This window comes from Euprymna scolopes, chromosome 4 (assembly GCF_053919585.1).
Source record: "Euprymna scolopes isolate OS-2025 chromosome 4, ASM5391958v1, whole genome shotgun sequence".
In the NCBI taxonomy this organism is placed as follows: domain Eukaryota; kingdom Metazoa; phylum Mollusca; class Cephalopoda; order Sepiida; family Sepiolidae; genus Euprymna; species Euprymna scolopes.
The window spans coordinates 156,539,533-156,555,322 of NC_136485.1; the positions used below are offsets into that span (position 1 = coordinate 156,539,533).

Genomic DNA, 15,790 nt, shown 5'->3' on the forward strand with positions numbered 1-15,790 from the left:
GAAGCTAATTTATTTTTATTCTTTTTAAGCACGTTTTGATCGTAGTGTATAAAGGTCACGTTTATGACATAATGCAAGAAAAATCTGTTTATGTATTCAAAATAGTTTTATGTTTTTATGTTTCTTGTATATTACCAAATAAGGAATCGTGTCCACTAAAATCCAGTTGTTGTTATGCACCTAAAATTGAGAAAAACCCGCTTGAAAAATGTCAACATTATGTGAATAAGCGAAATCACCCGACATCAAATTCAATTAGGTTGTTATCTTGTTTTGATTCCTATTTCAGTCACATAAATTATTAAGAGTGAAATAGTTTTACTAATAATCAACTTTTTTTTTTATTATTTAAACAATGTTTTAGTTAAAAAAAAAAAAGAAAACGATAAAAAAACTTTAAAAAACATGAGATATGTCAAGTGTCTTTTATACGCGAAACGCTGAAATGGCAGTTAGATCACAAAAATATAGTTCTTATCTAAACAAGTCGAGAAAGGTGCTAGTTAAGGAAAAACGATAACTCAAGGTTATCAACGTATCGTTATGCATAGAAAATTATGTAAGAAAGTCATCGGTCTTCCTTATCAAATTTAGATTTCAATTATATTTTCCCATCAAATTATCAAAAAGGTGATCTGCTACATGCAGGAATTATCTCAACGATTCCGAGTTCTGTCTGACCTGGGGATTGGCTCGGAACACGTTACTCCTCAATGCCGTACAACATAGCTCCAGAATGGAGATCTCGTTCGAGTGTCCCTGTTCGGACATGCTTGAAAAAAAAAACAACCGATATCATACTATCTTCTAATGTCATGAACACTAGTAGTGCTGGGCGTATGTCAGCGATGTGACAACTCGAATCGATCTCCAGCGTCCTTTGCTCTTAAACATATCCTGAGCTAAATTTGTGTCTAACTCTGTCGTCGTTGAAAAGCAATTAAATAAATAGGAACACTGAAACCTTCTTGGCTGTTTGACTAAGAGTAAAGTGTAGTATCTGTTCTAATATTAAACTTCATTTTCCTGTCCTTCTTGACTGAGAATTTTTTTTATTTTTGTCTCAACTTAGTACCCCGTTTGTGGAAGAACATTTAATGCTAATAAGACTAAGCTGTTCTCCTTTAACAATTACAAGCCTCTTCAACCACCGATATCCATGATAAATTACACCTTCCCTGAGAATTCTTCATTCAAACCCTTTGGCTTAGCATTCACAGGAAATATGAACGGGAACAAATACATTGAGGACATTGCAAAGACTGCTGCAAAAAGATGGGTTCCCTCTATCATGCTGGAAGACTACTCATACCTGAGAGTATCCTATACCTCTACAATTCACCATTCGTTCATGGCATGGAATATTGTTGCCACATCTGGGCTGGTGCATTTGTCACTAGATAGATAGGGTCCAAAAAAGAGTCTTCAATTTAATAGGTCCCACTTTGTCAACTAAGCTTCAATCCCTGTCCCATCGCCACAATGGCGCATCCTTGTGCATGCTTTGCAAATATTTTAATTGAATGTGTTCTGATGAACTCGTTGCACTGGTGTCCCCATCGACGTATATATCCCCGACAACCCTATTTAACAAAATCACACCCCCTTTACGGTAGAGGTTCCTAAATACCAGAAAGCTTTCCATTCTAATAGTTTCTTCCCTCGAACAGCTAGACTTTGGAATTCTCTTTCTACTACCTACTTCCAGACTCTGCTGAAATGCAGAAGTTTAAACGTAATGTAAACCAACATCTTGTTAATCTTTTCTCTGCATCGTTCTAAATAGTAGTCTCTTATATCCAAGTGGCGATATGCCTTGTTAGGGGGAACGTGATTTTAAAAAAAATGAAGAAATATGACCTTGTGCTTGCTTTGGCCTCGTAGAGAGGCAAATAAGCAGATGATGACACTGAGGACAGTAATTATGTTGTTCCAACAAACTTCCACGTGATCTCGACTGCAATACCAATAACAATGTTTATCTTTTACTCATTCACACATGTTATCCAAAATTATATGGAAGTTATTAACACTTAAAGAAATTAAATATCCTTTCAAGAAAATTGCCTCATCACAATCTAAGAGACTGTGAACGATAGTCTATTTGCTTGCGTACGATAGACACGAGTGTTTGGATTGCCAAGACCGACTGTAAATGAGTTGATCTAAAAGAGGCACCAAGCACATTACCATGCAACCAGTGTGAAGAAGAGATCCGAATACGACAAACAACAGAAACCAATCCTACTGCTCTTATATACTAATTTGAGCCAACAGTAAAACGTCACGGTTAAATATTTAATCAGTATTGTTATCAGCACATCTCGCACGCACCATTATATGCGCGCAAATATATACTTTTATCGGATATATCAAATGCTTAATACTACCTATATTTACATTTGAGGGCGAATTCTGCCCATATGATCAGCATACTAAGTAGACAAGCATTAGTAAGATCTCAGTCATAATGCATGGTGGTAGTTTTTAACATGAAGCTAGCATGGATTACCCGATGTTGCCCGGGTGTCAAATGAGCTGAGCAGAACTAACGAAGCAAGTCTTAAGTTTTAGTAACATGCATTAAGATGTATAAATACCATATTGAATATCAGCAGTTACGTATTACTTACAATATTGATAACGTGGGGTCAGTTTACTAAAACATCTATAATATAAATCTCACCTGTCTGTTTAAGTGTATGTATGTATGTATGTATGTATGTATGTATGTATGTATGTATGTATGTATGTATGCTGCATTGTATGTCAGGTCATGTTATATGCTACTGGTACCATGTAACCCAGCACTACCTGCCTCATGGTCGGGTCACCGGCGACTAAACTGGTTCCCCCACCAGACTTGGTGAGGAGGGTGGCTAGTCTCCCTGAAGGAGTAAAAATAAGACCTTCCAAAGGGCGAATGAACCCTTTTTCGGAGTCAACGGCCGACTAGCATTGTGTGTGTTTGTGTGTATGTATGTGTGTGTTGAGGTGGAGAGGGCTCTCGTAAGCCGTAGTGAAGGCAACCTTCTAGGAGAAGCAAATCTCTGATTTAAAAAAACATAAAGCTGGAGACCAGTACCCGCATTAAGCTGGTCTGCAGTTTAACTTGTTGCTGGCTATCTTGCTCTTGATTGTTGTTGGCACTCAACATTTTGAACCGAGAGAGAGACTTAGCTGACGTACAAAGCTAAGACTCTGTATCATCTGTCTACAGATACTCCCTCAGGCATTTGTCTATTAAAATGGTCCTGTGGCGATGAAAGTCATTTTTGAGCTTATGGACTTTAAGTGTCTGAGAGAGTGGCACTCGTCTGACAAGACGTTGCAATCATCATCATGTATGCTGCATGCATGCATGCCTAAAACTTTCAACAGAGGCGATTGATTTTCACGAGATCAGTATCATTTTGAAGCCCGACCTTTCGGATGACAAATATTGAAAAAAGTTGCAAAAAACATTAATTCCTTCAACCTCAGCTGGGTACTTTACTACAGGGAAGGGTCGCTTTTTTCGCCTATATTTTCGAAAGTCATTCCCTTTTTTCGATTGACTAGCCTTAATTTAAACCTTCATCACTTCCAGTTTGGCGATGAATGCGACGACAAAAAGGTCACTTTTTTTTTCACATTCTTTTCCTCTACGGTACGGGTTCGAGCCTGCCTGCCTACGGCCACTTTTCTTTTTCTCAACACACATTTCCAAACACCCGAGCAACGCCGGGCACCGAGGCATGTTTTAGTATAAAATAAATCGTATATATAGTAATTTATTATTTTATTATCAGAATCCTTTGAGATGAGTAATTTGTATATTTATTTATTTATTTATTTTTTATTTATTTATTTATTGAAGATGAAGATAACAGTGCGTAAATAAACAAATAAATAAATAGTAATTTATTGTTTTTAAATTTTACATTAAAAAATAAATAGTAATTTATTGTTTTTAAATTTTACATTAAAAAATAAATAGTAATTTGTTGTTTTTAAATTTTACATTAAAAATAAATAAATAGTAATTTATTGTTTTTAAATTTTACATTAAAAATAAATAGTAATTTATTGCTTTTAAATTTTACATTAAAAAATAAATAGTAATTTGTTGTTTTTAAATTTTACATTAAAAATAAATAAATAGTAATTTATTGTTTTTAGATTTTACATTAAAAAATACATAAATAGTAATTTATTGTTTTTAAATTTTACATTAAAAATACATAAATAGTAATTTGTTGTTTTTAAATTTTACATTAAAAAATAAATGAATAGTAATTTATTGTTTTTAAATTTTACATTAAAAAATAAATAGTAATTTATTGTTTTTAAATTTTACATTAAAAAATAAATAGTAATTTATTGTTTTTAAATTTTACATTAAAAAATAAATAGTAATTTGTTGCTTTTAAATTTTACATTAAAAAATAAATAAATAGTAATTTGTTGTTTTTAAATTTTACATTAAAAATAAATAGTAATTTATTGTTTTTAAATTTTATAATAAAAAATAAATAAATAGTAATTTGTTGTTTTTAAATTTTATATTAAAAAATAAATAGTAATTTATTGTTTTTAAATTTTACATTACAAAATAAATAAATAGTAATTCATTGTTTTTAAATTTTACATTAAAAATAAATAAATAGTAATTTATTGTTTTTAAATTTTACATTAAAAATAAATAGTAATTTATTGTTTTTAAATTTTACATTAAAAATAAATTAATAGTAATTTATTGTTTTTAAATTTTACATTAAAAATAAATAAAAAGTAATTTATTGTTTTTAAATTTTACATTAAAAAATACATAAATAGTAATTTATTGTTTTGAAATTTTACATTAAAAAATACATAAATAGTAATTTGTTGTTTTTAAATTTTACATTAAAAAATACATAAATAGTAATTTATTGTTTTTAAATTTTACATTAAAAATAAATAAATAGTAATTTATTGTTTTTAAATTTTACATTAAAAAATAAATAGTAATTTATTGTTTTTAAATTTTACATTAAAAATAAATAGTAATTTGTTGCTTTTAAATTTTACATTAAAAAATAAATAAATAGTAATTTGTTGTTTTTAAATTTTACATTAAAAATAAATAGTAATTTATTGTTTTTAAATTTTATAATAAAAAATAAATAAATAGTAATTTGTTGTTTTTAAATTTTACATTAAAAAATAAATAGTAATTTATTGTTTTTAAATTTTACATTACAAAATAAATAAATAGTAATTCATTGTTTTTAAATTTTACATTAAAAATAAATAAAAAGTAATTTATTGTTTTTAAATTTTACATTAAAAATAAATTAATAGTAATTTACAGTTTTTAAATTTTACTTTAAAAATAAATAAAAAGTAATTTCTTGTTTTTAAATTTTACATTACAAAATAAATAAATAGTAATTTATTGTTTTTAAATTTTACATTAAAAATAAATAAATAGTAATTTATTGTTTTTAAATTTTACATTAAAAAATAAATAAATAGTAATTTATTGTTTTTAAATTTTACATTAAAAAATAAATATTAATTTATTGTTTTTAAATTTTACATCAAAAAATAAATATTAATTTATTGTTTTTAAATTTTACATTAAAAAATAAAAAGTAATTTGTCGTTTTTAAACTTTACATTAAAAAATAAATAAATAGTAATTTATTGTTTTTAAATTTTACATTAAAAAATAAATAAATAGTAATTTATTGTTTTTAAATTTTATATAAAAAAAATAAATAAATATTAATTTATTGTTTTTAAATTTTACATTAAAAATAAATAGTAATTTGTTGTTTTTAAATTTTATATTAAAAATATGTGTGGCATCCATCAGTCAAAACGACTATGGATCAGCACCGTATTAAGATGTTGCCTGTATGCATCCTTTTGTGTGACTGTAGAGACCAATTCTTGATTTGCATAGTCTGCCACAGCCTTGACATACGAAGGTTGTTATGCAATTTGCCGCTTCGTCCAGCTGTTCCGCCTGTACACTCGCTCTTCTCCTAGCTCTCCTTGCAGCGTTTTCAATATGGAGGGTCCTCTCGCTGATGATAATCCCCTGGCGTATCATTTTCCTCCAGGCAGTTCTTTCAGCTGCAGAGGCTTCCCATGTATTCCTGTCCACCGAGAGAGCCTTCATGTCACGCTTGCAGACATCCCTGTAGCGAAGATGGGGTCGCCCCCTCTTTCTTGAGCCTGAGGCAAGCTCGCCATAGAGAAGGTCTTTAGGGATGCGCCCATCATCCATCCTGCGCACATGGCCCAGCCAGCGAAGACGTCGCTCGCGCAGTAGGGAGTAAATGGATGGGATGCCCGCTCTCTGCAGAATATCAGTATTACTCACTCTGTCCTGCCATGTGATACCAAGTATCCTACGGATACACCTCATATGGAAGACCTGGAGTTTCCTCTCTTGTGTTGAGTATGTAGTCCAGGATTCACTCCCATACAGTAGAACACTGAGAATGCACGCTCTGTAGACGGTCATCTTGGTGGAGGTGGTAAGGTGCCTGTTTTCCCAGACTCTTTTAGTTAGTTTAGAGAGGGTTGTGGATGCCTTTCCAATCCTTTTGTTTAGCTCCACATCCAATGAGAGGGTGTCTGAAGCAGTGGAGCCTAGATATTGAAACTGGCGTACGACCTCTAGTGGTGTGCCTTGGACTGTGATGCTGGGTGGAGAGGCGGTTGCTTGTCCCATGACTTGGGTTTTCTTCTGGCTGATGGTGAGACCGAACAGGCTGCAAGCATTAGCAAACCTGTCCATCAGTCTTTGAAGACCATCTTCCTGATGCGATGCTATAGCTGCATCATCGGCAAACAGCATGTCTCTTATCCGAACTGTCCTGGTCTTTGTCCTGGAGCGGAGTCTGGCGATGTTGAAGAGACCACCATCTGACCTGGAGTGCAAGCAGATACCATCCGTTGTGTTCTTGAAAGCATGCTTCAGGAGTAGGGAGAAGAAGATGCCGAAGAGTGTTGGGGCCAACACACAACCCTGTTTGACACCACTCCTCACCCCGAACTCAGCAGACATGCCACCACATATTAAAAATAAATAAATAGTAATTTATTGTTTTAAATTTTACATTAAAAAATAATGAAATAGTAATTTATTGTTTTTAATTTTATATTAAAAAATAAATAAATAGCAATTTATTGTTTTTAAATTTTACATTAAAAAATAAAGAAAACATGTTTATATGAGTTTTATCATACAATTAAGTTAATTATGAATAGTAGTGGAATAGTACTTTTTTTATTGTAATCGCTTGAGACAAGGTATGCAGTTACTTGATGTAAGACGCTAACAATTAAGTTAATTATGAATACTAGTGAAATATTAATTTGAATAAGTAAGTCTTTAATGGACATTGCAATTCTGGAAGATCATAGTTTATTTTATGTAATGTTTCGTGCAAAAATGTAAATAATGGTATTTAAAAAAATATTGCGCATCAGTAGTGTTATTCGTGAACAGAGCAATATCGTCTGCATAATCTGCATCAGTTATGTGTGCTGATGGATGGCGTCTGAGTCTGGATTCATTTAAGGTGAAACCTAGTGTGCTGTGTATATCAACAGAGATGCGAAGTACACAGTCAAGACAAAAAATGAAAAAGAATGAATGCAAAAGAATTCAGTGTCACCATCTGGCGATCTGACCATTGCTCAAGTGTATTTGTATTGCATCATGATAGCGTTAATGACTTCGTTTGGAATGCCATATGCGTTTAAGATGCTGGCCATTTTTCCTCTATGTGCAGAGTCGATCATTTTGGAGAAATCTACAAAGAGCATGACTGCCTCAAGGTCTTTGGTTTTGACTCCTTCAATTAGTATCCTGAAAGTAAGAATTTTACCAGTAGTAAAACGACTCTTCCTAAATCCATTCTGGTTCTTCCTGAGCAATTCTTCGATCTTTGGTTGGATATGGTTAAGAAGCATTGCATTGTAGATTTTCGCTACAATTGGAGCGAGTGTTATTCCTCTGTAGTTGCTTGATATACCTAGGTCACCTTTCTTGCTGCTACGTGAACTAAGTCTGCAAATGACATTGGTCTTTACGTAAAGACAAAGTTTATGACTTTCAATGTGGATAAGGAGATCAAAGTTCTTGATGGAACAACACTGAAAAGAGTCGCTGAGTTTACATACTTGGGCAGCAACATTGGTTCCATGGAGAGAGATATCGAAATTTGCATCTCAAAAGCATGGGCTGCATCGGATAAGCAGCGGTCAGTATGGACTCCAAGGCTAATTGACAAACTGAAAAAGCAGTTCTTCAGAATAGTGGTGGAGTCTGTCCTTGTTTTTGGTGCTAAAATCTGGACACTCGCAAAAATATTGGCGCATATACCTTATGCTACAGACAGTGTTAAATATATCTTGGCAAGATCATCCCATGAAGAAGCAACTTTATGGCAACCTACCTGCTATATCTACTATCATCAGGGAGCGATGTTTATGATTTGCCGGCAGGCAATAACTGGTGAGAAATGTATTGCTGTAGACTCCACGGCACGAGTGCATGAGTATAGGATGACCTAGATCCACGTACATCCAGTAAATAGCATATGATACCAACTATAATCCTGAAGATCTGAGCAGCTGATGGAAGACAGGGAACTCTGGAGTGAGAGAAAGTAAAATTAGACCGGGCAAGGGACCCAACCAGATAGATATAGATAAAAAAAAAAGTGATATTTTTTGTTAGTAAAATTATTTATTTAATACTATGCATAGATGTAACGACCATTTATCAATAAAATTGACTATCTTGTTTTAAAGTTCGTGCTTATGTGATGAACATTTTATATGATTTAAAAAAAAAAAAAAAAAAAAACAAACAAACAAACAAACAAAAAGCAGTATAAATGCTCTGAATCTTTTTCTCACATTTCTATTTTTCGGATTTGGATTATTATTTATCTTCAAAAGCAAAAAGTAAAAGTCAGGGCAAAAATGGTTGTTTTCGCCTTTTCATTTATAAAACGTACACTCACAATTTTCATTTTTAGCAGAACGTCCATGAATGGCGTAAAGAAGCATATAAACAGAAAAATGATTTTAAATAAAAAGAAGATATCTAATTTATTTGCAATATTGATTAAAGAACTAATAAACCATGTTTTCTTTTTTTTTAGCATGAAAAATTAAATCATTTTTAGATGGAAAGAATTAATTTACTCTCGAATATGAACTAGTATCACGTCTTTTACTTATTTTTTGGGTGTAAATTCAGTGAAAATACTTGTGTGTAAAGTCAATGAAATATATGTAATCGATGAAAACGATTGAAACTTTTTTATCTGAATAACGTAGAATCTGGTTGTACGTAAAACTGGTTAGTAAGAATGAAATATCTATTTTTCATATACAATTTAGATCCAATATCAATAATCTGATTAACTTTACTTTATATGTTAAATTGTCTTTATGCATCTCTCTCTCTTCTGGGCCAATGAATGGATCATTATGAAATGATGAATATATATTCAAGGCAATACGGTAAGTAACATGGGCATATTATTTCTTTTGGTAAATATTTACATTTAGGGATAAATATATATAAAGCATTTTATTTTTTTTTTATTTAAAGTTTTTCTGAACCAATCATTAAAAAATTTGGAATATATATTCTCAGCAATTCAGTGAGTAACAGCGACACAATATTTTTTATAAACATTAACATTTAGGAGGTGTACCCACCCAAATTTAAACTCCATCCTCCCAAAACTTTTTAAATAAATTAAATACAAAATATGTAATATAGAAAATAATTGTTCCACGCCAATTGATCAATGTTAGTACTCCTATAGTGCTCCTTATCTTTCGGATGGTAACTTCCCGGTCCGTTAACCCTTATCCTTGAATGTCACTTGGCCTTGATGCAATAGTAAAAAAACAATTGTATGATAGACCTAAGGAAATGCTTAATCGTAACAGACTTACCTACAGACCAAACCTCTTAGAGAAATGTTTGGACGCAGTCAAAATAAGATAAAAAAAATCGTTTATCCAATCTGGGAGTTTAATGATTAAAATGCTATTTCAAATTGGAATGTGAATAACAGAGCGACGAAGTCATTCATAAAGATTCGTGTAAGCTTCTAAAATTGTTGAATTTTTTATTTAGCATCATGGTCTAATTATCTATCCAACCGTGAAATGCTGGTTAAAAAAAAAAGAAGAAAAAAAGATCGATCTATGTTGTATGCACAACCGAAAATGGACGTTTCGTGAAGTGAAGCAGTGATATTAGTTTCCAGTAATTTAATTAGATTCACGAGATCAGGTAAATAGGAAGCAACGCGTACTTTAAATATTATTTATTCACGAATAAACTGACATGACAATTTACATGAGGATTTGCATGACACTCAACTAGTCGTAAAGATGTCATCAGATTTACATAGACAACGTAGAATGAAATAACAAATTATATGTAAATGAACGAAAAGTAAAAAATAATTTAGTAAAACGGTTTTACTCATTATCGCTATTTTCATAACATCATGGGACAGCTTCACATATCTATGCATTTCTCGTATCAACGTCACTTTGAAACATTGAATTTACTATCAGTTGAATAAATTATTGAGATGAACATGAAATCATGTAAAATGGAATGATATTTTAAAAATACTATATATATATATATATATATATATATATATATATATATATATATATATATATATATATATATATATTAGAAATGGTAATTAATAAAAACCCGAAAAAAGTGCTCAATACTGTTGTAGAGCAAATATGCGTTTTATTTTTTATTACCATATTTTTCTGTTAAATTACATTATTGTTTCGGCTACACGACCGTTTTTTGGCCGTAATGTAGCTTCCTCAGACTTTTACAGAAATGTTCGTTTATGGTGGAATGAAAGAGTGAATGAATGATGTTCTTCCATTCTTTCATTCTACCATAAACGAACATTTCTGTAAAAGTCTGAGGAAGCTACATTACGGCCAAAAAACGGTCGTGTAGCCAAAACAATAATGTACGGTAATAAAAAATAAAACGTATATATATATATATATATATATATATACGTTTTATTTTTTATTACTACTTTATATATATATATATATATATATATATATATATATATATATATAAAGTAGTAACGTTCGTGTGTGTGTCTGTGTATACATTGTGCAACTTACACCAGTGAACCGATCATCACCAAACCTGGCATGATGATGGTCCCCTACCTATGTACGGTGCACACCATTTTTCAAGGTTAAGGTAAAAAGGTCAAGGTCATCACCTATGTATATATACTCTTCTACAACCCACACCAGTGGACCGATCATGACCAAACCTGGCATGGTGACGGTCTCCAACCTAGGGATGGTGCACACCATTTTACAGGCTTAAGGTCAAAGTTATAGCTTGTGTATATAGATTCCTTTACTGCCCACACCACTGGAATGATTATGACCATACCTGACATGATGATGGTCTTGTAGCAGAAACAAATGGGACTTTTTTCTTCCTCGAATCAATGCCTCTCCCCTGTGCTATTTGGCCACATATTGACCAATAAGGGGTACGGCGCATTGATCCTTCCTATCCCTAAAGGAAATCGGCCAACATCCGGTTGGAAGAAGAACAACTCGTCCTTATTGAGAGGGACGCCACACAGAACGGACCTCCCTTTTCTTCTCTCTCTCTCTCCACCTCGGTGATTTCTAACGGTATCGACAATTCCACGGGGAATAACTACCGCGACATCACCAGGTAGCTGGAGTCCAGCTTTTGACCAGGAACATATTACATTCTCCTTAATAAACCTTTGCTGTGTTACCTTTTATGAAGTTGTTGTGTTCGTCATTTCAGAGGCTTGTATTGAATTATTTTCCTAGGGTATGCCCTAAAAGCATACAAACCCTAAAGTCTCCAACCTAGGAATGGTGCACACTATCTTTCAAGGTCAAGGTTAAGGTCGGGACTTTCAAGGTCAAGGTTAAGGTCGGGACTTTGCTATACTATTATAAATATAATAATGACGAAATTAAATCAACTAGAATGCATTGACGTTTAGAATGGTCTAAAATTAGTATCCCGGATTATCAAGAACTGATTCGTTCTTGTAGTCGAAGAGGTGTAGCTGTCATTGAGAGCAAGGGCTCATTTACTAAATATTGATTGTACATGTATTTTTATTGATTTTTGTTCGTTTACATTGTTTTTCTCAATTTTGTCCCTTACTTTTGGACATTTCTATTTTGAAAATAAATAAATAATTGTTATAATTCATTTTCTATCCTTTGCAAATGATTCAAATTTTAGTATGTTATTATGGATGATAACGACTACCAGTTGTCAAAATTTCAGCTTTTCACAATTGTTATTTCTTTTTTGTCCCTTAGTTTTGGATGCTACTATATATATATATATATATATATATATATATATATATATATATATATATATATATATGTAGCACATATTCGAAATGTTTGACGATAGTTGCGAGAAATTAAGCTGCAGTTACGTTTCCAATGCATTGCTCGGGACTGAAGGGGCATCATGTTTCTTTCTACCCTGATCATAACACCATGTTACCTTTTTTAATTTTAATTTTTTTTTTTTACAGTTTACATTATCCAATTTTTAAGGACTAAGTCCTTAACATTGATTACTTGAAGAGAGTGTAAGTGACCATGATTGAAATACGTTTCATAAAATTATAGTCGTTAATCCCGTTACGATACACCAGATGTTTCTTGGGAATCAATAATCTTGCCCCACGTCCTGAAACCGTTATTAACCGTTCTATAACTTCCAAGGCATAAATAAAATAAAACGTCTTATTTCTTTTCTCTGGATATCATGAGAAAACACACACCTCACAATAAGGCTACACCCCCGTTTAACCAAAAGGAAATATCGAAGTATCATGGCTAATATAGTTTCAGGATATGTTTTTTTTTATGGGGTTGACTATGAAAACATTATGAACTTATAATGTTAAAGACTCTAATCTTATAATGTTGCTGATTATAAATGTGTATAAGTGTGTGCGTAGAATTTTGGATCATGATATCACAAAGATCCATCAAAGTGGATGAATCGATTATCGTGCAATTTATATTTAATGTGCAAAACTGCCGACAGTTAATGACTGACGAATGTATTGGTTTTTCCGGCTTTAATTGAGATATTTTTTTCTGAGTAGGCTGACCCTTCAACACTGATCTGTGGTGACACAGATTGTCGAGTGATAATATTAATATTTCTATCAACTCGATTTTATATCGGACCGAGATTGCTCAGTTTGGTATAAATCTCTCCATTTTAATAAAATATATCATAATGGGAGGATTTTTATCGAAATCGCTCCAGACAATAGATGAAACCACTTGATGAAAGGTAAAAAAATACTAGCCAAAGATAAGTGCTATATTGATAGATTTCGACCCAGAAAACAGCAATTTTACTCCTTTCTCAGAAACATCTCTCATGGAATAGAGGAGTATTAAGTATTAAGAGGAGAGATCATGCAGACATGACAGAAAATTACAGAGAAGAATAGAGATAGAGATACGGGCAAAAACAGAGGGAGATAACAGAACATATATAACCGTGGAGTCAATTAGCTAGTGGGACATATACAGGTAAAGGAAGTGTATGTCTATGGATTAAAAGCTCCAATAGTGGCAATAATATATTATTTGAATCATATTAGAATTTAATTTTGAGAAAGACAGAAATAAGTCTCGAAGATACATTATGACAATTTTGAGTCACCAGGCATTAAAGAAAAGAGGCGAAAATTAAAAAAAAAAATGTCGCATGTCTGGGCAACTGAACTTTTAAGGTCGATATTAGTTAGTGTAAACATATAGTTAAGCCACTTTTAATCAGAATACTCAAACCCTTAGTGAAGTAATATGAATGACTATGGACTAAATTAAATGTGCATTACTTATTGTACATACCTCGTATATTAAATGTATATCATTCTCTCTGTCCCCCCCTCTCTCGCTAAACAAATTGCCACTACCGTATGTGTAAACAAATGGAGCTTAGGCGTTTGGACAATGTTTGAACATTGTTAATTCACATACCCATCTTGGCTGAATAGCACAATGGTTAGGAGCGCCAACTGTCGCCTAAATGGTCGAGTTTCAAACCCTGGCTTGAAGTAGTTGCTAGTCTAGCCGCACTGATGAGCTGTGATACAGCGAAACAGTACTGTATGTGAATAACTATATATGCTCTCTATCTTGGGCTGAGCATATTGGGAAGTGATAAACAAACTGCCACTAGCGTACTAAGCGATGCTATTTGTGTAAATATATGGAGCTAAGGCGTTTGGACAATGTTTGAACATTGTTAATTCACATAGCCACCTTAGCAGAACCAAATAGTGTGACGGTTAGGAGCGCCGACTGTCACCTAAGCAGTCGAGTTTCAAACTAACTTGCGGTAATTGTTAGTCTAGCTGTACTGATGAGCACTGTTATTTTTACATTTCGGATGGATAAATTGTGTCCGGTATCAGGATTAGAGGTAAAATAAACTTGACATATACCAACTAAATTTACTAATTATTAAATAGAACGTTTTGGCAGAATATTCCTAAAATAACAGAACATGTTAGTACGAATAGTTGGGTTCAGTGACTTTATTTTTAAATTCAAAATGTAAACATATTATAAGGTACTTATATCTTCTCTTCAAATTTTCGGATTTTAATCATGTCAAAATGCACGTTATTTCCTTTTGACGGATTGGTTGTTGCTATTTCTTCTGATGAGTTAAGGGCATAATAGATTCACTTATTGATATAATAATTAAGTGATTGATTTTGTGCTACGAAACAGATACTGTCAAGAATTGTAAATGTCAACTGAATTAAAGGAATAAATTATAAGATGGTCAAAATCATGAACTTTAGAATATAGTCTTTTGTCATTTATTCACTATCTTGCTCTGTAATTACATTGAGCTTCTAAATAAGGATTCGTATATAAGAAAATATATTTCCACAGAAATATATATATATATATATATATATATATATATATATATATATATATATATATATAATTTAATAAAACTTGATAATCAGTTATTAGACCAATAAACAAAATTCCCTTTGGCTTTTGTCACGTGATATTAATCTATCCGACTGCCCGTGTTTGTATTCTGAAAATCAAGTGGAATACAAAAGCATCTACAGGCGACGCCGACCAAAATTCTGTCGATATCTGCCTGCGCAGCAATGAAAAAGGTTGTGACAAAGGAAGGCAAATCTAATGAGGAATATATTTGTTAATCTGTTCTCAGACGATAATGCACACAAATACACATATTCACACATACTGTTATCTGTTTTAATGAAATTCTGTCCATTTGCATTTATTTAGCAATTGTTAAATGCATAATATGCATGTATAAATGTACATACATATGAAATATTAACTTATCACACACTTATGTGCAAATGAATTTCTCTCTTTCTTATTTTCTGTCTACTTTTATATATAAACTAGCAGGGAGACCTGAGGTCGCCTGGGATTGAATAATGATCAACGAATGTTTTACACTTGCATATTTTTATTGTCATCGAAATCAGTGAAATCATACATTTTTCAGACAAATCGATAGATTGCCTACTCTAGATGGAGACCCAATGTGGTACTCCAGGAGGAAGCTTCACATGCCTCCTCGCAGTGACTTAGTTCACCATACATTGTAGTCGTAGTCTAATCTATCTTAGAACACTGCCACGCACATAAAGTACCTTCG

General features: G+C 32.2%; 1 protein-coding gene across 2 annotated transcripts in view; it reads left to right on the forward strand.

Annotated features, from left to right (window-relative positions):
* LOC145269813 (diphthine methyl ester synthase-like) overlaps positions 1-15,790 on the forward strand; it is a 902,043-nt gene that overhangs the window by 1,778 nt on the left and 884,475 nt on the right. The window contains exon 1 of one of the 2 annotated variants that reach the window (XM_080125542.1): positions 9,470-9,519. The exons of the other annotated variant lie outside the window; for it this stretch is intronic. The gene's annotated coding sequence lies outside the window, so the exon portion shown is untranslated. Of the gene's footprint in view, positions 1-9,469; positions 9,520-15,790 lie in introns of those variants that run through there. 2 annotated transcript variants of the gene reach the window in all.